The sequence below is a fragment of the Coffea arabica genome, chromosome 10e, assembly GCF_036785885.1.
Source record: "Coffea arabica cultivar ET-39 chromosome 10e, Coffea Arabica ET-39 HiFi, whole genome shotgun sequence".
In the NCBI taxonomy this organism is placed as follows: domain Eukaryota; kingdom Viridiplantae; phylum Streptophyta; class Magnoliopsida; order Gentianales; family Rubiaceae; genus Coffea; species Coffea arabica.
In genome coordinates, this window is record NC_092328.1 from 29189740 (window position 1) to 29214094 (window position 24355).

Consider the following 24355-nt stretch of genomic DNA (forward strand, 5'->3'; position numbering starts at 1 on the left):
TTATCATGCTACTCGCTTTTCATGGTTTGGCCAATGGAGACCAGCTTTCTTTCATAAGGAAATTTTATTTAGTGGTGCAAACCTTCCCTTTGAGTGGAGTCTTAGAGGATGACTTATGAATAAGGTGCTTCCCTTATTGTGTCAATGATCGTGCAAAGTCTTGGTTATTTCATCTACTTGAAGGATCTTTGAGAACATAGGAAGATACATGTAACATCTTTATGATCAAGTACTACTTATCTCAAAAGACCACCGATTTAAGGAATAAGATTTACACATTTTAACATATGAACGGAGAGCCAATACATGAAGCATGGGAGTGATTCAAGTTGCTACTCTATCAATACTCTCACCACCAATATTCATTAGCATTTCAAATTCAACTTTTCTATGATGGGTTGACCTTAACAATCTAGAATATGGTGGATATAGCTACAGAGGATATATTCATGATACAACTTCAAAGGATTTAATTGTTCTGTATGAATTGTTGGCTAGTAATTCTCAACAAAAGGCAATTTAGGGTAAGAGAGTAGGAGTGCATGAAGTGAATGTGCCACAGAATTTGAGTTCACAGTTTGCTGAATTGAATCATTAGATGCAACTGCTCTTAAATCGGGTAAGTCAATCTAAGGAACCGTGTGCTTATTGCCATATATATGGCCATTTGGCTATTGATTGTTACAATAGAGAACTTACCACCATGGTAGAATACATCAATTCATTGGAGCATACAGTGGACAAAAATTTCAACCAAGGAATGATTCTTCTTCCAATACATATAATGAATGATGGAGAAACCATCCCAATCTTTCTTGGAAGAATCAAGGAATCAGCCTTATGGGACCACCTGGGTTCCAACATTAACAGCCAACTTCTCAATATCCTCCCCAACCTACTCAAGAGAAAAGGCCTAACCTTGAAGAGTTGATGTTGCAATACATGCAAAAGGTGGACAAAATGATGGACAAATTCGATAGCCTTGCCCAATCTCAACAAGTATCCATCCAAAATCTTGAGAGGCAAGTTGATCAGCTGGCAAAGGCAGTAGCTGAGAGAGGCCCAGGAAAATTGCCCAGCAATATTGAAGTGAATCCTAAGAAAACTACTATGGCTATGACCCTTTGTTCAGGCAAAGTATTGGATGATCCTGTTATTAAATCCAAAACTAAACCAAGTGAAAAGCAAGATAGGAGCAGAATTGCTAATGAAAGTGAAGGAACTGTAGATATGGAGAATGGTTTAGGTGAAAAAACTCAATGTGAAGATAATCAACATATAAAAGCGCCTAAAGTGAAAGTTTATGTGTTGCCCATCTCTTTTCCTCAAAAGAAAAGGGTAGCTGACGAGCAATATCAAAAGTTTGTGGAAATACTCAAGAAACTTCAAATGAACATGCCTTTTTCTGAAGTTCTTGCTAATATACCTATGCAAGCAAAGTTTTTGAAGTGCATAGTTTCTAGTGAGTAGAAGTTGGAGGACTTTGCAATGGTGTCACTTACCAAAGAGTGTAGAGTGGTGGTTCAAAATCGTCTTCCTATCAAGATAAAAGATCTAGAGATTTTTACTGTACCTTGTCAATTTGAAAATCTTTTATTGATAAATGCCTATTTGACCCTGGATCTAGTATTAATTTAATGCCTCTATCATTTTTTAGAAAATTAAAGTTTGCCAATTTGGTGCCTACTCAAGTGGTTTTACAACTGATTAACCAATTAGTGCGTTATCTAATGGGAATTATAGAAGATATGCTAGTAAAAGTTGGTAAATTTTCTTTTCTTGTTTATTTTATTATTCTTGATATGAAAAAAGATATTTCTATGCCTATATCTTGGTGAACATGGTGAACATTATTAAAGAATCAAAGTGGTTCACAGACAGTGAATGTTCAAGACACATGACAGGTGAACCATCACAATTCATCAAATTCAAGTCAAAGTCTAGTGGCATAATGACATTTGGAGATGACGTGTTTCTACCTCAAGATCATTGGAGTTTTTACATCTTGATTTATTTGGTCCTACACAAATTGCTAGTTTAGGTGGTAAGAGATATTGTTTAGTCTGTGACAGCCCCACCTCCCCCTAAGGCGAACCAAAGGGCTCGGCGGACCGCCTGCCTAACTCTTGCCGGGACTCACTACAGTCCTCAAATAAAATACAACACTCATAGCCAATAACATAGGGTACAACCTCAAAAATAAATGAAATAACATTTTTCAAACTTAGAACGAGATAAGATACATTACAAATCTCAAGTAAGGGTATCATTCCCCGAATAAAACAAAAGTCCTTAGTTCACAAATAATTACATCAAATACTTATCAAGTGAATCAAATTCAAATTATATATGAGATATCCCTTCAGACACTAATAACTCAATACAAGCGCTTTCTTTAGCCTCGAGCCCTGTGGGGAAAAATTATTTTTGGGGGTCACTAATTAAGCCTCAGAACTTCCACTTCCAAACCTGTTAAGGAAAACAAATTGGGGTGAGCTAACGCTCAGTAAGGCCAAGGGAAAAACATGCAAGCATGCGAGCAAAGACACAATATAAAGCAATAACTCAAGTAACAAGTAACTGCGAAACATTAAGCAAGTAGGGAATTTGATCACAATAAAAGGATACGGGAGCTCTCAGGAGCTAATCCACGTGCGATCCAAGCTCAGGTAGTTGACCCTCCGTCAACTTTCATAGTTATCCATGTAGAACTCCACTTACTACCTCCAGCCACCATGACACCCTCTTGGATCCGTAACCAAACAAGCATGTAGGTGGTATCACTTAACAACTATACCTAGCAAGACCTCTTATTTGGATCAAGCTATAACACTTCCCGAGGTTCACCAAGCTCCAATCGACAAGATTTGGTCATAGCATTGAGACGGGAGGAGCGGTACCTCCTACCCTAAAAGGGCATGATACATTCTGCCGCTCAATGCTCACGAAAAACACTTTCATTTGCATTCACATGTAACACATATCACTTATCAAGCAAGCAATTTCATGAAAGAGAGGACAAGGGCGATAAAGTACGCCTTAGCCTCATTAACTAACAAGTACAAGAATCATTTCATTTAAACACTTCACATGCACTTGATACTCACCAAGTATCAAAAGTCAAAGTTTGAGAAATTAGCTCTAAGACGCTTCGCCGGGAGTTCCCTCGAAGTCCTCTTGAGATCTTGAAAGTATGCAATAATGCATTGCATCTCAAATTCCAGGCCATACAGTATTCGTGTAAAGAAAAGAAATAGTCAATTTTGACTCCAAAATTCAAGTTTCCAAAGTATTTCAGTTCATAAGGAACCGACTTTCAAATGAGGTCTCAAGTGATAGGTGAACTCAAGTTCACCATGAAAATAGGTTTGAAATGCTCTAAGAGTTCTAAAAATGTAACCTAGGCCCTTAAAAGAACATTTAGGTCCAAATTGGAAATTTTCACTTTTCGAGTCATTCTTGAAAATATCAGTCCGGAAGTTCGGAAAGTCTAAAAATGACAAATTTTACACCGTCAAAAACTTCATTCGAAGCATAACAACTTTGTAGAAGGTCACTTTCCAAGAATCAAATCAGAAACAAGTCAATTTCTCCAAGAAAGTTTACTATTCATTGAAGATAGGTCAAAACAGTCCATGTTTTTCCAATAATTTTGGAATTTCGCTAAAAATCATAGAATCAAAACCAGCCTTTGAAATTTGATATGCATGTAAAGTACCAATCCAGGTTTCAAATGAAAAAATGGAACTCGATTCCGATGTTCCTACCTCAAGAAATAAAAAGTTGAAGTTCGCTAAAATTCCTGGACTGTTGGCCTTTCTAGAATTTTCCAGATTTAATGCACTTCGCTAATTAGGCCGTATCTGTCGCGCCCCATTTTTTTATAAGAAAAATAAATAAATGGTTTAAAAAGTGAATTTTGGATTTGAAAAATGAATTTTAATTTACAAAGGAAATGAAGAAAAAAACATGGGTCTAAATGGGACTTGAAAATGCGACGATTCGACCCAAAATAATAGTTTAAAAGGGTTTTGAATAAAAATTGGAGTCACCACTTGGTATTGAGTTAAGGTGTACCAAGTCACCTAACAAATAAATTTTTTGAGTAAAATTATAGAAAACCCTTTTAAACGACTCCTAAGTCTACAAAAATAAGAGAAAGTGTTCGGGAGTCACATTTGATGAGAGGGAAGGCAAGGACGAGGTCCAAGGCACCCTCTCAACCTAGCCAAGGCTAGTTGCGCGATTTAATCAAAGATTTTCTTGTTTTAACCAAAGCATTTATCACATTTGGATGCACTATATGAATGCAAACCCTAAACCTAGGAGGGCATCGGGAGGTCAAAATATCTCTTCAAAGCTTGAATGGGGCCAATCACATTAATTGTGATGCCCAATAATGACTCTTTGGAGAGGTCACGAATAATGCAAAAATATGAGACTCCAAGAAAAAGAAAAGGGATAAAATAATTATAGAAATATACATGTCTTAAGGGAGTGCATCATGTCGGGTACGGGAGACTAATGTTCGTGACTCAATTTTCCCTTTAATAGAGGGAATACGAGCGTGCTAAGGCTAGAAAAGCCAAACTCGTCCATATCCCATATCCAAGGGGTATCCCTAATCTAATCAAGCAAATGATTTAACCTAATTCTAATGTTTATATGAAATGCAAGTCTAATGTCATGTTTCATACAAAAGGGGCAAGTAATATACTTATAAGGGGAAAATATGGGGGACGAGATTTACATATATATAAGGAAAGTGTCATGCAATATGGTGAAAGAGGCCCTAGAAAGGTAAAAATATGCATGAGATGAAATGATCACACAATCATGATCTAACGCGCGAAGGGCTCCTAAGGGCTAGCGTTGGACTAGCCCACATCTACGCTCTCTCACAAGCATTGGACTTGCAAGAGCTCGAGGGGACAACCATGACCAGCATTAGACTAGCCACGATTACGTGCATTTGCATCCATCATACACACATATATAAGTAATGTGCATAATTAAAGCAAGTAGACATGTGAGCACGTAATTCACACAACACATAAGCATGCATATCTAGATGCCAAAACCTAAGAAAGCGATTAAACACATAGCACCTAAGTATGCAAAACACATAAGGCAATTAAGGCCTTAACTATTACATTCAGGGGGAAGCCTACTACAATCTAAGGGGGGGAATGAAAATAAATAAATAAAATAAATAATAACCTAACTATTACAGCTTTGGCATTCAAGTGCCTTTAAAATGAACGAAATTGAAAAATAACTATGCAAAACTAAAACAAATAAAGTGGATAAATAAATAAATAAAATGAAAACGTTCAAAAGGCATACAATTAGGCACATAAATCACATAGACACATAGGGTCAAATAAAGTGGAAATAAGGGATAGGGTGTACCTCCCTTGAGTTGGTGCCCCTAATGAAGTGAGATGACTTATTTACCCTCCAAAATAATAAAAGGGTCAAGGCATCGCTTTAAGTAACAATTAATCACATGGAACGAAAATAACACGAAATTGAATCACTCGAAACACCCAAATGGACTAAACAATCCATATTCAAAGGTTTAAAGTAGACAAGGACCCAATTGAAAGAATTATAAAGCTTTGAGGGGTTAAATTGTTATCATTGCAAATGTTAAAGGTCATAAATGAAAATGAATTAAAACTAATAGCCTAAGCAGAAACCCATCAAAACCAAAAATTAGAATTTCACAAAATGAATGAAAAACCCATTTACAATGATTAAGCATCAAAATTGACCAAAGTTTCACTGAGAATACAAATCAAAACTAAGAATTTGTCGAGACTTATTAAACCGCAAAATTCATCCTAAAATTCACAAACAATCCATCCAAAATTAAATTAGAGTGTATCAAATAAAATTAACATTAATAGAAGGACAAAATTGATTATATTTTCCAATTTGTTGGGCAAAGGTGAAGCAAGGGGAAACTTGAGGGTCAAAATGTCATTTTTGGAAGCATTTTGCATGCAAGCTACGAAAACAAAGCTTTCTTGTCTACATTCTGCATGCTACTTTCTGCAACTTCTGCATGCTTTCTTTAACAGATGCAAACTTCCTTTCATTCAAACATCCCTTAACAATTTCAACCGAACCAAAAACTGGAATCAAAGCAACAAGATAACAAAGCTTTCTTCCCACTTTTATCCTAAAATCTTTATGTTTATACACCAGAAATTCAGGCCGAAGGTAAATGACAAAGTTCTGCAATTTCTTTCGGCAAGCTCTGCTGCAAATTAGCAGCTCTTCTCCACGCAAGTATCTCACGCAACCTCACATCAAGCCAACAAACTCCTTTAAGCTTAGACACACTTGATGAACACAACCTTATTACGAATACACGGCCATTGAAGATCAAACAAAGGAAATCATGCGAGAAATGGTAAAAACTGACGCAATTGGCTTCGGATGAAACCAGCGATGGAACAATCAAAAAAATCAAAACTTTCCAACTACATCACCTAAATCATCTAACATCAGCCATTTTCAAGCTCTGTGGGTAAGCTCTAACCATCACAGGTCAAAATTTTTAGAAAAACAGAGCTCACAAAAAAAAAAAACAGCTAGCGAACCCATACGCAAACTCATGTGATAACTCAGCAAAATCTCATACAAAGTATTGGATTAATCAAAACTTAAAAGGTGTTCATTACCTGCAAGTAGTTGGAGACTGAGTCAATCGTGAGGAGACTGAGGGACTCACGCTTGGAGTGTCGGACACAGAGCAGAAACCTTTGTTCGCCGTTCATTCGCCGTTCCTCAAGTCCAGTGAAGGCAGCAAGTTTCAGACCCCGATTTGAAGACGTTGCAGTGGTCTTCTCCAAATATTTCCCGAATACCAATTGTTTCGCTGCTGATTGTAGATGGTGCAGCAAGAGAAACTTCCCCAGATGGAGGTCGGGATTTGTCGAAGTAAGGTCACGAACAGAGCAGATTAATCAACCCGGCTTAACTTTCAGCTGAAAAAAAAATCCTATAATTTTTCTCTTCCCCGCCACTTCCCGAAGCTTCCTCCTTTCACTTCATTCGATCCTCCCTTGACTTTCTACTGCCCCCCAAGCTCTCCAGTTTTCTTCTTTTTCGGTCAAGCTCCTCCCCAGACGAAGCCCTCTGTCCACACAAAGCTCCTCCTTTTCCAAAGCTCTCTTTCCACCCTAGCCGCTACTGGAATCCTCCCTAGTCCTTCCTCTCTCCTTGTCTCTTACTCTCTATCCTTCAGCCGTCACCCCTTCTATTTTCTGCTTCCCTCCAGTTTTTGTTCTTTTTTTCGATCTTTCTACTGCCGAAGCCTTCTTGCCAAGAACCCTAGCCGTCCTCAGCTTTTTCCTTTATTTTCTGCTTGGTTCCTTTCTCTCGGCTGTCACCCTCTCCTTCCGTTCAGCCGTCCAAAACCTCCCTCTGCTCTCTCTAGTTTTCTTAATCTCCACCGCAACTCCAGCTCTCGGGTTCTCTCACTTCCCTCAACCCTCAGTCGTCACCTTTCTCTTGGCCGAAAGCCTTTCTCTATTTCTGTCCTCTCCGCCGTCGCCCCTACTCTCTACCTCACACTCTCGGTTTCTCCCTTGCTGTTCACTCTCCTCCTCCTTACCCTCGGCCCTTTTCTGATTCTCCCCCCGTAGCTCTCCCTCTCTCTTTTTAGTTTTTCTCTAGCCGTCAGTCGTCACCCCCCTCTTTATAGCCCAAAGATTTTTAGCCCTAGCATCCGATGGTTCCCCCCACTTGATATCTTTCTCCTGCTTTATAAACCCTTGGATGGTTTGTTGTCCTATGATGCTCTTAGGATAGGGATGAAAGCCAAGTGGACTGATCAAACGGAGCATAAAAAATGAAACCCCGTGGAAAAGGAGCTGGAAATTTCTTGTATCTGCATTTTACAAATGAAAATGAAGAGGAAAGGTTTGGATCGTGTGCTTCTCAAGGTCCACGAGCTTTCCTTTTTCTCTTTTTTTCCTTTTTAACACGTAATGAAATAATTTTAACAAGATAAATGAAATGCTACAAAATTGAATTTAAAAGAAAATAAACATATTTTTTTGAACAATTTTCTCTCTTCTTTTTTTCGATAAATCCTAATACTAGAAAGTCTTAAAATAAAACTAAACGACTAAATGAGCAAAAAATAATAAATAATAATAATAATAATAATCTAAAACGCTACGAAAATGCTAAAAAATGCATAAAACAAAAATCATGGGATTAATAATAATTATCAATAAATAAATAAAATAAATAAGTTAAAAATTTGGTGTCTACAGTATCTTTCTCGATTCTCAGTGATATTGAAAACGGTTGGTGATGTTAGAAACTAGGTTCACAAGGATATATTTATGTAGAAGAAATCATTTCCAAAATCCAGACATAAGCGGTTCAAAATCAAGCAATAAAATGGATTTTCAGGACAGTCTCGGATGAACAGTAATAAACAGACAGCCAACTTTCAAAACTCGCCACGAATCGCTCGGGACGAACTAGAAAATGAGCTTGGTACCGTTTTAAAGCTCTAAGAGTCTACTTTCAAATGCGCAAACGGCACTCAATTTCGATCAACGAGCAAAACGTTATAGCTACACAAATGTTGCTGGTCAGAAAATTCTGGAGCTTGTTCCAGTTTTGCTTCTTTACTTGTAACTCAAAATTTAACCAACCATTCGGGTTGATTTTTGGTAGACAACCACAATACACATAGCACAACATATCTACACCAATTTGGAAGCTCAATTAACACCAGAAAATTTTCGAAATTACAGGGCAGCAGCAAACAAGAAAGTCGGGCAGCAAGTCAGAAATTTCAGACAGTACCTTTTCCAAATTTCTAACTTTCTTCCAACTTCATTCCATCAATCATTCTATATACATGCAACATATCACAATATCAGCAATCACAACATGTTAATTCATCACATCAGCCACCAATAAACATCCTCAAACCCACGAGCATGTCATGGAATTGCAAGAACATAATTACTCAACCAATCAACCCAAATTCTACCATAGGTTGCAAACCCATGCTACCTTTGCTCCATTTGAGCTATAATTTTGCAAGATTGAAGTGTGGGTGAGTGAGTTACCTCAAGAATTTAGTTGGACAGCTTTAGGGCAGAAATCTTGACCGAAATTCCTCCAAGAAAACCGATGAACAGCCCCCTCTTCCAAGCTAGGATCAAAGCCCTCTAATGGATGATGAAATTTGGAAGTGGATTGAAGTAATTTTGTAAGGATTTTGGCTAGATTTTTCTTCCCTTTTCTTCTTCCTATTTTTGGCCAAACAGAGAGAGTGAAGAGAGGCGAGAGAGTGAAATTAGATTTTGTAATGAAAGTGGAGAGAATTGGTGACTTAATGGTTAAGTCTAAGTGTCAACTCATGCTAGGTCCGTTTAGGGTCTTCGCGTATCCAATTTTCGCGCTCGTTTGCAACTTTTGTGCACTAAACCTCTGAGGTAATTTCCCTAGTACATTAATAGTACGTTACTAGTAGTCTAATATCATGTTCTTAAAATTTCCAATTAATCAAATTAATGTGCCTGTCGGGGCCTTTTAGGCACGCGCGGATATAAAGGTCAAACTTAAGGGTTTTCTTGTTTGAACTTGGAAATTCAACTTATTCGATTCTAAAACTCTAAAATATGATTATCCAAGTATATATATATAACAATAAAAAAATCATGATAAGCAATTCATCTTGAATAAATTTGGGCATTAAAATAATATGCGCGTAAAGAACCAATCGGTAAAATTTATTTTCGAGAAATTCATGTACTTTAGTTTTTTTTTTTTTGGGTAACTCGAGTACGAAATATTTTTAAAATGACCAATTTAACAATATTTTGAAATAATAGAATTATGGGTCCTCACATAGTCATTATTGATGATTATTCTAGATACAATTGGGTGATTTTTCTTGCTCACAAAGATTATACTATCAAAAAATTTCGTTTCCCTATTTGTAAAAGTTCAAAAAATTAGAAGTGTCAATTGTTCGAAATTTAAATGTTGTGACTTTTCAAAATTTTGTGATTACACTTTAGGCACTTTAGGATCATTTGCACTTCATATTAAGATGCATCTTTTGTATTTTCTCTTTTGATTTTTCAAGTACTCTGTACTAATAGATTTTGGTTAACATTGATGGTTTCTAGTTGAATTGCTAATGTATTTTGGTTGATATTTCTTTGTTCGGTACTTCTTTTGGTATTAATTCTCTGTTTTTGGCTGATGATTGATGTTGGTATATTGGTGATTGCTGAATTCTGGTATCATTTCTCTATTTTTGATTGGTATTTTGGATTCTCTGTTATGACAACTACATTATACATTATGGTTGCTGGATTTTACTCTTATCTTATGATGACAAAAAGGGAGAGAAATGGATGCTATGTGAAAGAGGAAGTTATTCTGAGACTATAAGTTTGGCACTTAAAATTTTTGTTGCAATAAGTGAGAGGGAGCTTTTGCTCAATCTTTTTCTTTCTTCCATTCATTGTTTTGTCATCATCAAAAAGGGGGAGAATGTTGACCTTGGTCCCTAGCTTTTGATGTTTACAAAATAATGGATGATACTAATATCTCTTCAAGAAATACTTTCAGTTATGAAGTAAATCTGATTCAAAGAATAAGAGCACTTGAAAGTGATAAAGGAAGTTGAAAGTTGTCGAACGCTCGAGAAGATAACATCGGACGTCCGATAAACAATACAGCACTTCGGACGCAAAGTATTAGAGGTACCGGACGTCCGAAATAATTAAGATGATTTCTCAAACTCACTGTCTACTGTCGGACGCAAGCATCAGCTGTATCGGACGTTCGATACTCCCAACCTGTCTGCTATCGGATGCAAGTATCAGGTGTACCGCACGTCCAATATTCCCAACGGCTAGTTGACTGGTCAACTACTTTCTATCCGTTGGAAGCATTAATGAAGCACTTTCTTGGTTTCTTATAAATACAGTATGGTTAGAAATTTCAAATAACTTTTGCACACTGAAAATACAAAAGATATAGAGTAGTTTTAGTGAGAAAACACTCTCCAAGGAAGATTTGTAGTCTTGGTGGTATGAAATTCATTGTAAACTTTTCATTTATGAGTGAATATTTCAATAGTGTAGGTCTGTGAGGGTTGTCCTGAGGGATAGTAAAATTTTCTAACTTGACCGAGTGGAGTTTGGGGTAAGGAGGAAGTGAGCCTTCCTTTGTACACAAGATTGATTGTATTTCATCAATTTGAAGAAACTTGTTTGAATTGATCTTCAAGTTCAAGAGGAGCTTGGTAGTCAATTGGTTTGCAATTCCTTTCTTCTCATTTACTTATTGTTATACTGTGATATTTAAATTGCTTATCTCGTTTACTTCTCTCAAGTGATATTGTTCATTCATTGATTGATTTATTGTGTGATCACTTAGAAAATAGGGTAAATTTCATATTGATAAAAAAGTGCCCATAATTTGATTAGCTTTTAAATAGACCTAATTCATCCCCCCTCTTAGGTTGTTTTCGATCCTTATAATTGGTATCAGAATTTGGTCTCCTTGAGATTAAACTCAAGTGGATTAGGAGTAAAGATGACAACCAACAATGTCATTTTTTTTTAAGGACAATTTGTGATTAGACCTCCAATGTTTAATGGATCAAATTATGTGAGTTGGAAAGAAAGAATGATTATCTTTTTGCAATCGATTGATATTGAATTGTGGTTTATTGTTAATGAATATCCATATGATGCCTGTATAGTAAATGAAAACACTCATAGATCTAGACCAAAAATAAGAAATGAATTGACTGCAGAGGATAGAAATCATTTTACTTTAAATGCAAAAGTTATGAATGTGTTATATAGTACTTTAGATTCAAATGAATCTATTAGAGTCAAAGATTGTAAGTCAGCTAAGGAAATTTGGGATAACTGAGAGAAATTCATGAAGGTAGTGAAAATGTTAGAGAACAAAAGAAATCTATCTTGGTTACTAAGTATGGTCGTTTAAAATGAAATCTCATGAAAATATTGATAAAATGTATTGTATATTCAATAATCTTATTAAGGATTTAGAGGTGTTAGAAAAAGAATACTCCTTAAGAGAGAAAAATAAAAAAATCTTGAATGCTTTGTCCAAGAATTGGGAGAGTAAGATGACTGCTATTGAAGAGATTAAAGATTTGAATTCTATGCCTATTGGATCTCTTATTAATTTTCTAACCTCTTATGAGTTGAAACTTAAGACTAAGGTATAAAAAGAAGAAGATACAAAGGTAAAAAGAAGCATTACTCTAAAAGCATCTCAAGATGAAGATGACTCCATTTCCTTGGATGAAAAAGATATGGATGTGGATGACAATGATCTAATTCTTATCATTAAAAGTTTCAAGAGAATCCTTAACAAAAGGAGATTCAGAAAAGGAGGACCTAGCAATCCGAATCCCAATCAATTCAACAATGCAAGAAACAATGGAAAGTTAGAGGCTAACAAAAAACAAGGTAACAAATGCTATAAATGCGGCCAATTTGGACACTATATGAGTGAGTGTCCAATGAAGAATAAGAAAGAAGGAATAAAATTAAGATTCAATAACTTCTAATTCACATAGAATGAGTGCAACTCTGATGGTGAAATTGAAAAGGAAGAAGAATCTGATCAATTGACTTTTATGGCCATTGGAGATAATGAGGTAATAACTTGTAACCCTCAATTTGAAAATGATGATGATCTTGAATCTTTCATTGAAAAATTGCATGATAGTTTGAAAGAATCTTATGTTAGAAACAAGGAATTAAAACAGAAAATTAGTTTTCTTCTTCAAGATAATGCATACTTTTTTCAAGAAAACAAGAAGCTGAAAACTGAAAATGATTTCTTGAAAAAGAATGAGATTGATTTACAAAATAAGTTTGATAGAAAAATAAGAATTTGTGAAATGTTCAAAGAGGAACAAGGTGATCTGAAAAGAAGAATGGATAATCTAAATGAATTTCTCCAATATAAGAAACAAAACTACTTTCAAGGAAATGAAACAAAGTCTCATCTTGGCACTTATGAGAAGAAGATAAATTTGGGTGCAAATGATTTTGATATTTATAAAAGAAGACAAGTAAGATTTATCAAACCTGTTTATGCAAATAACTCGTTAGTTATGTGTAATTTTTGTTGCAAAAAAGGTCACATAAAAAGCAATTGTTATGTGAGAAAGAACATGAGAAGAGGCATGAAATGCATGTGGATAGTTAGACATGATGCTAACTCTCAAGAATCCAAAAATTAATGGGTACCATATATTAGTTCTTGAACTCTTGAGTAGGTGAACATGGTGAACATTATTAAAGAATCAAAGTGATTCATAGACAGTGAATGTTCAGGACACATGACCGGTGATCCATCACAATTCATCAAATTCAAATCAAAGTTTAGTGGCATAGTGACATTTGGAGATGACGTGTTTCTACCTCAAGACCATTGGAACTTTTATATCTTGATTTGTTTAGTCCTACACAAATTGCTAGTTTAGGTGGTAAGAGATATTGTTTAGTCATTATTGATGATTATTCTAGATACACTTGGGTGATTTTTCTTGATCACAAAGATGATACATTCAAAAAATTTCATTTTTCCATTTGTAAAAGTTCAAAATCTAATTGGTTTAAATATTGTTAAAATTAGAAGTGTCAATTATTCAAAATTTAAATGTTGTGACTTTTCAAATTTTTGTGATTACACTTTAGCACTTTAAGATCATTTGCACTTCATATTAAGATGCATCTTTTGTATTTTCTCTTTTGATGTTTCAAATACTCTATACTAATGGATCTTGGTTAACATTGATGGTTTCTAGTTGAATTGCTAATGTATTTTGATTGATATTTCTTTGTTTGGTACTTCTTTTAATATTAATTCTCTATTTTTGGCAAATGATTGATGTTGGTATGTTGATGATTGCTGAATTCTGGTATCATTTCTCTGTTTTTGATTGGTATTTTGGATTCTCTGTTATGATAACTACATTATATATTATGGTTGTTGGATTTTACTCTTATCTTATGATGACAAAAAGGGGGAGAAATGGATGTTATGTGAAAGGGGGAGTTATTCTGAGACTATAAATTTGGCACTTAAATTTTTTGTTGCAATAAGTGAGGGGGAGCTTTTGCTCAATCTTTTTCTTTCTTCCATTCATTATTTTGTCATCATCAAAAAGGGAGAGAATGTTGACCTTTGTCCCTAACTTTTGATGTTTACAAAACAACGGATTATACTAATATCTCTTCAAGAAATACTTTCAGTTATGAAGCAAATCTGATTCAAAGAACAAGAGCATTTGAAAGTGATAAAGGAAGTTGAAAGTTGTCGGACGCTCGAGAAGATAACATCGGACGTCCGATAGACAATACAGCACTTCAGACGCAAAACATTAGAGGTACCGGACGTCCGAAAGAATTAAGATGATTTCTCAAACTCACTGTCTGCTGTCGGCCGCAAGCATCAGGTGTACCGGACGTCCGATACTCCCAACCTGTCTGCTATCGGACGCAAGTATCAGTTGTACCACACGTCCGATACTCCCAATGGCTAGTTAACTGTTCAATTGTCTTCTATCCGTTGGAAGTATTAATGAATCACTCTCTTAGTTTCATATAAATAGAGCATGGTCAGAAATTTCAAATAACTTTTGCACACTGAAGATACAAAAGATATAGAATAGTTTTAGTGAGAAAACACCCTCCAAGGAAGATTTGTAGTCTTGGTGGTGTGAAATTCATTGTAAGCTTTTCATTTATGAGTGAATAATTCAATAGTGAAGTTCTATGAGGGTTGTCCTGAAAGATAGTAAAACTTTATAACTTGACCGAGTGGAGTTTGGGGCAAGGAGGAAGTGAGCCTTCCTTTGTACACATGATTGGTTGTATTTCATCAATTTGAAGAAACTTGTTTGAATTGATCTTCAAGTTTACCCTTTTACCCTTTGACTCTAATAGATTCATTTGAGTGTAAAGCACTATATAACACATTCATAACTTTTGCATTTAAGGTGAAATGATTTCTATCCTCTGCAGTCAATTCGAGAAAATTCTTAAATTGTGATGAAAAAAAAAAAGTTATTCTACAAAGGGGGTAATTTGTGAAGTTGGTTCCACAAATGTGATCTTCGCATTTGTGAAATGCGAGTTCAGATACCTCGCATTTCACAAATGCGAGGTAAGTGTTTCCAGAAAAAAAAAAAAAAAAAAACAAGCTCGCATTTGGAGATACCTCGCATTTCTTGAATGCGAGGTACTCAATCTGAAAACAAACAAAGTTCCCAATTTCAGCATTCAAGTCTATCTCACTCTCCCTTCACTCTCTCCGTCCAGCTCACTCCTCACTCTCTCCTCTTGGTCGCCGCTTTCTCATCGGAAATCTTGGTCACAGCTTTGTCGTCGGAATCTCTCGGCCTTCTCGTCGGAAGCTCTTCTATTTTGTAGAGCTGCAGCATTTCTCCTCAAGCGAAATCTGGCGGCGGCACTTTCTTGTCCGAAACTCTCATCGGAAGCATCGGAAGCTCTCGCCCATTGCAGAGCTTCCCCTTTGGGAACCCATCTCTGCTAGCTAGCTGCCCCCTCTCTCCCTCCTCCCAATTTGCCATTTTTACAACCTCAACAGGATACCCCCTCACTTTTGAGTCCCATTTGCACTGCACATTTTATTTTCTCTTGGCATCTGGCTTTCTTCATCTGCTCTTTGCTCAGAAATAGCATAAGAGGTATGTATTAAATTTTTTTTTCTGAGTTTAAATTTTTTTTGGGATTTTTTGTATTCTGAATTGAAGTGGCTTTTCTGATTTGGCAATTTATTGGACATTGTTGTTGTTTCGGTTGGTCTCTTATTTGCTTGCCATGCTTAGTCTTCTATGATGGTGTCTTCTTGTAAATCTGCATTTAGTCTTCAATTCATTAAACATCAATGAAGTCAGGCCTTTGAGTCTATGAAGTTGACCTGAGAAATTATACAGAACTGATCACCAAAATAATTCCATGTTGGCAATATGATTTGTTAGTGGATTTTTGCATAATGGATCCTGCACGGGCATGTCCGGGGCCTGGTTGTCAAATATCAGGCCCTTCAAATCATTCTGGTATTGACCCTGAGATATTTTATGTTGCTTCCAATTGTAAGATACCAGTAATTATAAATTTTATGAGGATGAACCTCTTATAAATTTTATAAATTTCAGAATCTTCTATTAATATTTTTGTAATTATTTATATTGATGTGTAAGTTGTGTTTGAGAAATTTCAAATTTGATGACGAATTTAAAAAAATTTCTGCAACAAGGGTGTTTTAAGTATAGACTAATATTACTTAATTGGACAAATGCTTCCACATACTTGAGTAATTCAACAAAATTGGTACCCGAAATGCCATAAACAAGCTCAATAGCTCTTCTTCTATCATACCAAGCTTTCATATAAGAAATTTTAGCATTCAAATTTTTCTTCATGGAGGATATTATTTTTTTAACTTTATTGTTCTTAAAACAAACTCCATTTTGTTAAGAGAACAACTCATGTACAATTCTTTTTAAAAAACAAAAAATGTGAATGTGAGGTCTCACCTTTCCTTTTTTTGTTTGTTATTTTATTTTTGTGAAAACATTATGGTTGGTTGTTTTTGTTTTTACATCTGCATTTTATAGAATTATTGAAACAAAGATAAAAATAACAAAAGGAAATCATCATGATTTACTCCTTGGCATCAAGAGAAAGGACCATTAGTTTTACAAAGGATGAACAAATAATGAGATAAATATAAACTCTTAAGTTGTTAATATGTGTGAAGGAATTGGTAAAGAGCATAAACTGTTAGACTCGCATATGAGAAATGCGAACTTAGCACGGATCACATTTATAGAATGCGAACACCTCCCTTGTCGGAATAGGACACCAAAGTAACCCCCTTTGTGGAACTTTTTTTATTTTCTATATGTATGTTTTCTATACCTATGTTATTTAGTAACCCCCTCTAATGCATTAATAACTTGTACTAAGAGCATGATAATTTGTAATAGGAGCATTAAAAGTTATATCAGATTTGAATTTAGACCGCAGTGGTGAACCAACATAATAATACCCAAAAGGCCTTTGTTTGGAAAGCCGTTTTCCTAGAAACTACCAAGTTTCAACCCATGCACAGCACCGGGGAGTATAGTCAGTACATTTCATTTGAGGAGAGAAAATGTAATTAGTCCAGTTAAGCTTTGATTGGTTAATTAAGAGAGAGAATTCCTAAGGTGATTTTTTATTTACCATGATGCATTAGTATCTTTGATTGCGTAAAAGGCATCCCGCTTTCATTTGAATATAGCTTTAGTGGTGGTCACATTTTCTTATCTTTATGTCAGAGGGCCAAATTGGTAGTGCAAGGGAGAAACCGAATGCAATAAACTCAACATTCTTTAAAATCAACAATTATAACAGGAACTGCAACCTCACAAAAACTCTGCAGAGAATTCCAATAATAACGAAGCAGCCCTTACTTCTTCTATTGATTTACCGATGATACCCCAAGAACACGCCTAATTTTGAGTAATAGAGTGTGATCACAGACCCTACCTCAGGGAAGCAAAAATGTTATTAACTCTTAAATATACTAAGGTAATTTGGTTTTCACTTTTTCTTTTAGTGAGTTCACAGGTATGACAGAAATAAAAAAAATGTCATATCTGTATGTACTTCAGTCAAATAATCGTGGTTGATTTGTTAATTGTTCTTTTGTGTGAAATTGGCTATATTATTTCTATTATCAAGTTGTGTTGAAGAGTCTACTGGACCAAAGCCAACTAATTAAAGCAAATTTGAAGATATATAAAAATGTGACATAAGTAGCTTGCTTTTCTAAGGCTTCCTGTTTTTTCTATCCTTTTCCTATAAGTTAAAACCTGGGATACTTTTCAACATTCAACAGTCTTTTTCTATCCTTTTCATTTCTTCCCCTGTTGCTGTCTTTACTTTGGAAAATAAATGGAGTAAGAATTTGTTTACGCACTTACAAAAAAAATAAAATAAAAACAATTTGTTTACACACTTTCAAATTTATCCATTAATTCTTTGTCAATCCTTTTCATTTTTCATTTTTGCATTTCATGCCAACTTGTTATTAAGTTATCCTTAATGGTGTAACAATGTTTTGGGCAAATAACATGTTGGGAAAAAAAATCTAAGTCCATAATGACAACAACTACTCAAACAATTATACTTGAATTTAAGCACCCTTATCCTTCCAAATTTTTAAACCCTGTATACGAACTTTATATTAAACACCCCTTACTAAAGCTAACATTTATGGAGGTAAAGGCAAGGTTTGAAGTGAAAATGCTTAATATTCCCGCTCCACTCCTTTTGTCTTTTATACCAATCCTATATTTACTATCGCTATTTGGAAAAAAAAAAACTTGTTGCTAAAAACATTGGAAAAAAATAAACTACATAAGATTTGACAATTCTAATTATTATTAATTCCCTAAACACCCCTTTCCTCGATTTTTAGTCTTCCTACATTAACCTCTGATTAAATTATCCTCATCATTCTAACCATTATATATGCAAAAAAGAAGAAGATAATAAAACTAAACCTACAAAAAATGGTTAATCTAATAATTGTTGAATGCTAACATCTCTCTTGGAGCAAATACATCTCTCTCTTTAAATGATTATTTTAAGAATGTTTTTATAATTTAGGGGTGAGTTTGTTACAAAATATATAATTGTAAGGGAAGTTAGTGATATTTTTAGCATTTCAACAATGTTAAGTGATATTAGACAAACCCTCAAGGGAGGTTTCCAAGACAAACCCTCGGATAATTTGATTTTTTTTCTTTTTTTTTAATGAGTTGATGAGCTGATGATTTGCATATACTTGTCTCACAATCATTGTTGCACGATTAGTCCTTCATTTTGTTGAATTGGCTATATTATCTGTATTATCAAGTGGTGTTGAAGACTATTGACCAAGGTAACCCCCTTTGTGGAACGTTTTTTTATTTTGTACTTGTATGTTTTCTATACCTATATTATTTAGTTTACCAACACATATTTTCTTTGAAATTGGGGGAACATATCCAAAAAAGGTGTATCGGAACAAGCAAGATCTGCAGGAACGAGGTGGTTCATCTGAACAAATCCCTCATTGCAAGATCGGTAGACCAAAATCCATAGAGGCGCATCTATCTCGTTGGAATTGGAGGCCGCCATTGTAGAGCTTCAAGTTAGATTTCGGAGCTTCCAATATTTGTTCCGAACCCATCAGAAATAGTTTAAAAGGTATGAGTTTCTGTTGAAAAGTCTACATCTTATGCATTTTCTATTTAGTTAAAACTTGAATGTGATGCAAAGTTTAGATTTGGTGTGAAATTTGGATGTAAAAATCATGTGGGTCGTGCTATTTTGTTGCATTTTTCCTGGGTAATTAAGTGGTAAATTTGGACCACATAATTATGTGTTTGGAAAATTCAGTGGGTGACACAAGCACACATGAAAATTCACACACAAATAAAAATACGCGACCACACAATACACAATCTCATGGTCGCGTATTATTTGTCGCATTTTCTTCGTGGTTAGTGTTTCCGGAAAAAATCATAAATGTTTTGGGAAAAGGTAAAAAGTTTTAGATATGCTGACTACATCATTCGTTTACTAATTTTCACCTTAAACGCACATGTAAAATGATAAATATATATCATTTGTATCACAATTTAAACAGTATAAAAAAGTAGGGATTGTTATTTGTTAGATAGTCTTGTAATACATGAGCTAATTTATTTTATTCTAAAATAGGGATTCTTTTCACACATATGTCTATAAAAAGACCTCTGCGAGTGTCTCTTTATTGGAGAGGTAAAATACACTATGAGGATGGGTCAATTTGTTACTTGCCTCGTACCTACAACTGTACATTCTGTGACAGCCCCACCTTACCCTAAGGCGAACCAAAGGGTTCGGCGGACCGCCTGCCCAGCTCTCGCCAGGACTAACGGTTCGGTATAGAACGAATTAATACATCCCGAAACTTACCAACGCGGGTAAACAAATCAAAATGTTAAAATTACAAAAAATAATAATAAAATCGAAGTCGGCTATGAATAGTAACCGACCTGTCAGAACCCAACCAAATACCAAGCAAACATTCCCATCTTGAAACTTAGCATTTACAAGCCAAAGTGGCATACAAAAGTATTCAAAAGTGGATACATGTCTGGTTTGCCAAATCAAAAGGAAAACAGTTCCCAAAAGTACATTTAGGATTTTAATACATGAGCTATACAAAAGATATGTTCAACTAGCTCAATTTGGTAGCCATTTGTCAAATCCAGTCCAAAAGGATTTATTTTCCTGTAAGGAAAACAAAAAGGAGCAGAAAGGGGTGAGCTTGCGCTCAATGAGGTACCAAACATATAGCAGAAAAATCATGGCATTTCACACTTAACAAATCAGATACACATGCCAGATGTAAAGTAAAGTAACTAATGATTCACATAGGAAGGATACAGGTGGCTCTCAGGAGCCAGCTTTCCAGCGCAGTACTTGATCCAAGCCGGTTGACTCTCCGTCAACGTATATAGAACCAACGTCCGTAGACCCCACTTTACACCGAATCCCGTTCACCAAACACCCCTTTACCGGGCCCGCTCACCGCAAACGAACATAAATGGTAATACTCGAGTATACCGGAATCAAGGGTCTCAATACCCAAAGATCCCAAAACAGACTACCGTGGTTCGTTATCTAATCGTCCAGGCCCTTGCCGGCCCGACTCGAATAACTTAGCCACAGGATTTGAGCTCATAGGTCACAGATACAGATACAGATACAGATACAGATATCAGATACAGATACAGATTCAGATTGACACCAAAATTGGCATATGAACAGACAAGAGAACGAGTGCGATAAAGTACACCCTCGTCTCAAACAAATTAAACAGATTGCAGAGCAGAAATCAAGTTAAACAGCAATGGAGGGAAGTGGTACACTCACCGGTTCAAGTACAGATACCTCAAAAGTTTTCACTTCGGATTGGCTTTAATCGCCAAGAAAGCCTAAAATAATCAAAATAAACTAATTGAAGGTTTCATATCCAAAATCGAGTGAACGGAATGCACAAGTGAGACTCGACTACACGTCGTACGCCTTGCCAAATAAATAGTAATGCAGGGGTGGAAAACATGATTTTCTTGGAAACGAAAAGGTAACATGAAGACCTAAGCGCAAACAACCCAAAAGCCTTTCGCTCAAATCACAAGTAAATCCAACTAGCCTTTAAGTAAAATTTCGGCAGCATATCCCTTGTGTTTACCTATTTTCCAGCCATCATGGCTTCATTAATTCCTCAAATCAGTCTCAACATCTCACACCAAATTCATCTCATTTCCCAAAAGCCGTTCACTAGGCTCAAAGTAGTACAAGTACAAAAGTTAGCTAGGAAATGACCGGAATGAAAACAATTCCTAAAACATGCAAACAACTACAAGGAGACTCGATAAAGAGTCATAAACCAATGCCAAATATGACCCCAATAGGGTTCCATAAACATATACAAACATTAAAGAAACCAGAAAATTCGAACATGCAATTAACTTTGGCCCTGAAAAAAAAACAGGTTTTGACTTTACTTTGCGGTAATAGCACCAAATGCACTACGATTATCGGATGAGGGTACAAGACCCACCATTTCGAAGCTAAAAGACAGGGCTACAACTTCACAGAAGGTCACTCAACCCATTTTTGAGTGCAAACAGGTCAAAAATGCAAGATACTTCATCAACAACGTAAAACAGATTCACCAAAACGCATTCTAGCGGAAACATCATAACTCAGGCTATACAAGTCCAAATCCAGAAATTCCAAAACCAGCTGAAAGCTAAGAAACAGGGATAACTTTCATCAGAAGGCCTCAACAACCAATTCGGAAGAAATTCCAGCCAAAACAACCAATTACAGTCGCAAATCCCAATTTCGGGTAAAACCAGAACAGCAATAGTAATTTCGACTTTTCTCACTCTACGCTATTCCGATTGACCTGAAATTTTTTAGACACCTCTAAAATGTCATTCCCTACAACTTTTATGTTTTAAGACAGGGCCAATTCGGCCTCTATCTTGGACCAAAAATTTCGGACAGAATGAAGAACCAAGAACCCTAATTTCCAGAATTTCTTCCAAAACAGAAATTGATTGCAATTGTCCACTTTTTCCACCTTCTAGATGCCTTATAAACCATTTCCAATAATCATATATAGCCACACAATCATGTTCATATTAAAACAGAAAAATCCCCAAAAATAATAAAAGTTCATCAATTCAACCACAACTCAAGATATAACCCATAAATTTGCATCTTATACAACCACTAAGCATGATTTAAGCATCAAATAAGGGAGGAGGGTGGTTCTTCATGACTTACCTTTAAAACAAGAGAGAGAGAGAGCTATGGGTCACCTCAACCTTCCAAATAACTTCACCAATCACCTCAAAATCACTAAGTGAAGAGGTTTTATGGAACAAAAGTAAGACTAAGTAGTTGTTTTGATGATTTGGAACAAGATGAAATCAAGAACTTGGAGAGTTTTTTTTTTCTTCTTCTTGTCAAGAGAGGTTCGGCCACAAGCTTGGAAGAAATGGAAGATTTTTAGTCAATTTTTGGGTTTATGTAATAAATGGTAAAAGGATAAATAGTAAGTCAAATTGAAGATGGAATCTCTAAGTGACACATGTCACTTTCATTAATTACTTGCCTAACTTTTGTCTCTCTCACACCAACCACTTGGTAACCTCTAAATATCTCATAACACCCGATAAAATAATTCCAGTCTCCAAAACTTAACCTAGTTGGCCGAAATTTTCCGAACTTTTCGCACTAGTGGATCCCACGTCCGGTATACGTTCTTAATTTCTCAAAATCTATTCGATACTAGAAAAATCATCTAAAAACTATATCTGCTCCTTAAAATTATATAAAAAAATTTTCCAATCACGAAAATGCAGAAAACAAGCCATGAAAAATTCTAAAATCTAGAAAATGAAAATTACGAGTTCTCACACATTCTCATTACGATCCAGAATTGGATATGATGAGTTGGTGGATAGAATTTATTAAATATATGGGGGTCGATAGGGGGCTGTTCAAGTTGAATATATTTCTCCGCAAACCTTGTGGCCGGAGCTCTTATAATGTCTCCCCAGTGGTGGATGATGAAACTCTGGAGATAATGTATGATGTATGGAACGAAATTGTCCCATACATCGTAGAACTTTATATCGAGAAGGAGGAAATATTCCAAAATCCTCGAGTCAGTAGCACATTCATTTCACCAAATACCAATTGTGGTCCGATGATGTCGCTTGTCCATGCATGCATGGATCCAACAAGATTTCGAACATACTCTAGTACAGCAGTACCAGAGACAGCATCGGTATCACAATTGCCACATGGGGATTGTGTTAGGGACTCGGTAGAGCCACGTCTTACATCAGGCTTAAGGACGGATGTTGAATCTGTTGAAGGCTTTGACTCGATTCAAAGTTTTAGAGATCCAGAATCGCCGGATCATGTTGGTAGTTATGGCTTCGATTTCACTGCTGGTCCAAGTCATTGTAACATATTCCTAGTTGATGATTCGGAGCATGATATAGAAGATGTAGAAGAATCTGAGTCGGTTGATGTGTCAGGCAGTGACTCAGATGGCGAAATTCAACAATGTGGAGTCCACCAGGATCTCGAGAACCAACAGCCCTTTGAGGCATCTGGCAACCTCTCATATGCTCCACGAGGATTCAAATTCTTCTCTAACCTTGGAAACATAGATGATGACGATCAACTCATTGATGAAAGTGAGTTGGAGCGCATTGTGACATTCAGTGAGGAGAATAATAATATAAGTCTGCACATGAGATTTGAGAGCAAACAACAGCTGAGCAGGGCTATTAGAATGTGGTCTATCAATCATAATAGGGAGTTCAGGGTTGTTGAGAGCAAGAGTAACACTTGGGTTGTCAAATGTAAATCTGCAATTGAAAGGAGCTTCACAACTGCGGCCATCTTGTCGGACCCTTCATGCGACTGGTGTGTTCGAGCAGTGAAAAAAAAGATACATGGATTGTGGCAAATAACCAAGTAGATGAACGATCACAATTGTCTAAGTGATTTGATGAGTAATAGCAATGCTAGCCTTACATCTTCGGTTATTGCTAGACACATAGTTCATAGCATTGAAGTCGATCCTGGGTACAAAGTAAAGAACATAGTAAGTCATGTTAAAGAAGTGCTGAAGGTGGATGTTTCTTATAAAAAGGCTTGGTACG

General features: G+C 35.8%; 1 non-coding gene across 1 annotated transcript; it reads right to left on the bottom strand.

Annotated features, from left to right (window-relative positions):
• Positions 1–254: 254 nt before the first annotated feature.
• On the bottom strand, positions 255–361 carry LOC113713122 (small nucleolar RNA R71). Its single transcript, XR_003453452.1, has one exon. It is a non-coding gene; the product is annotated as a small nucleolar RNA R71 (small nucleolar RNA).
• Positions 362–24355: the final 23994 nt, after the last annotated feature.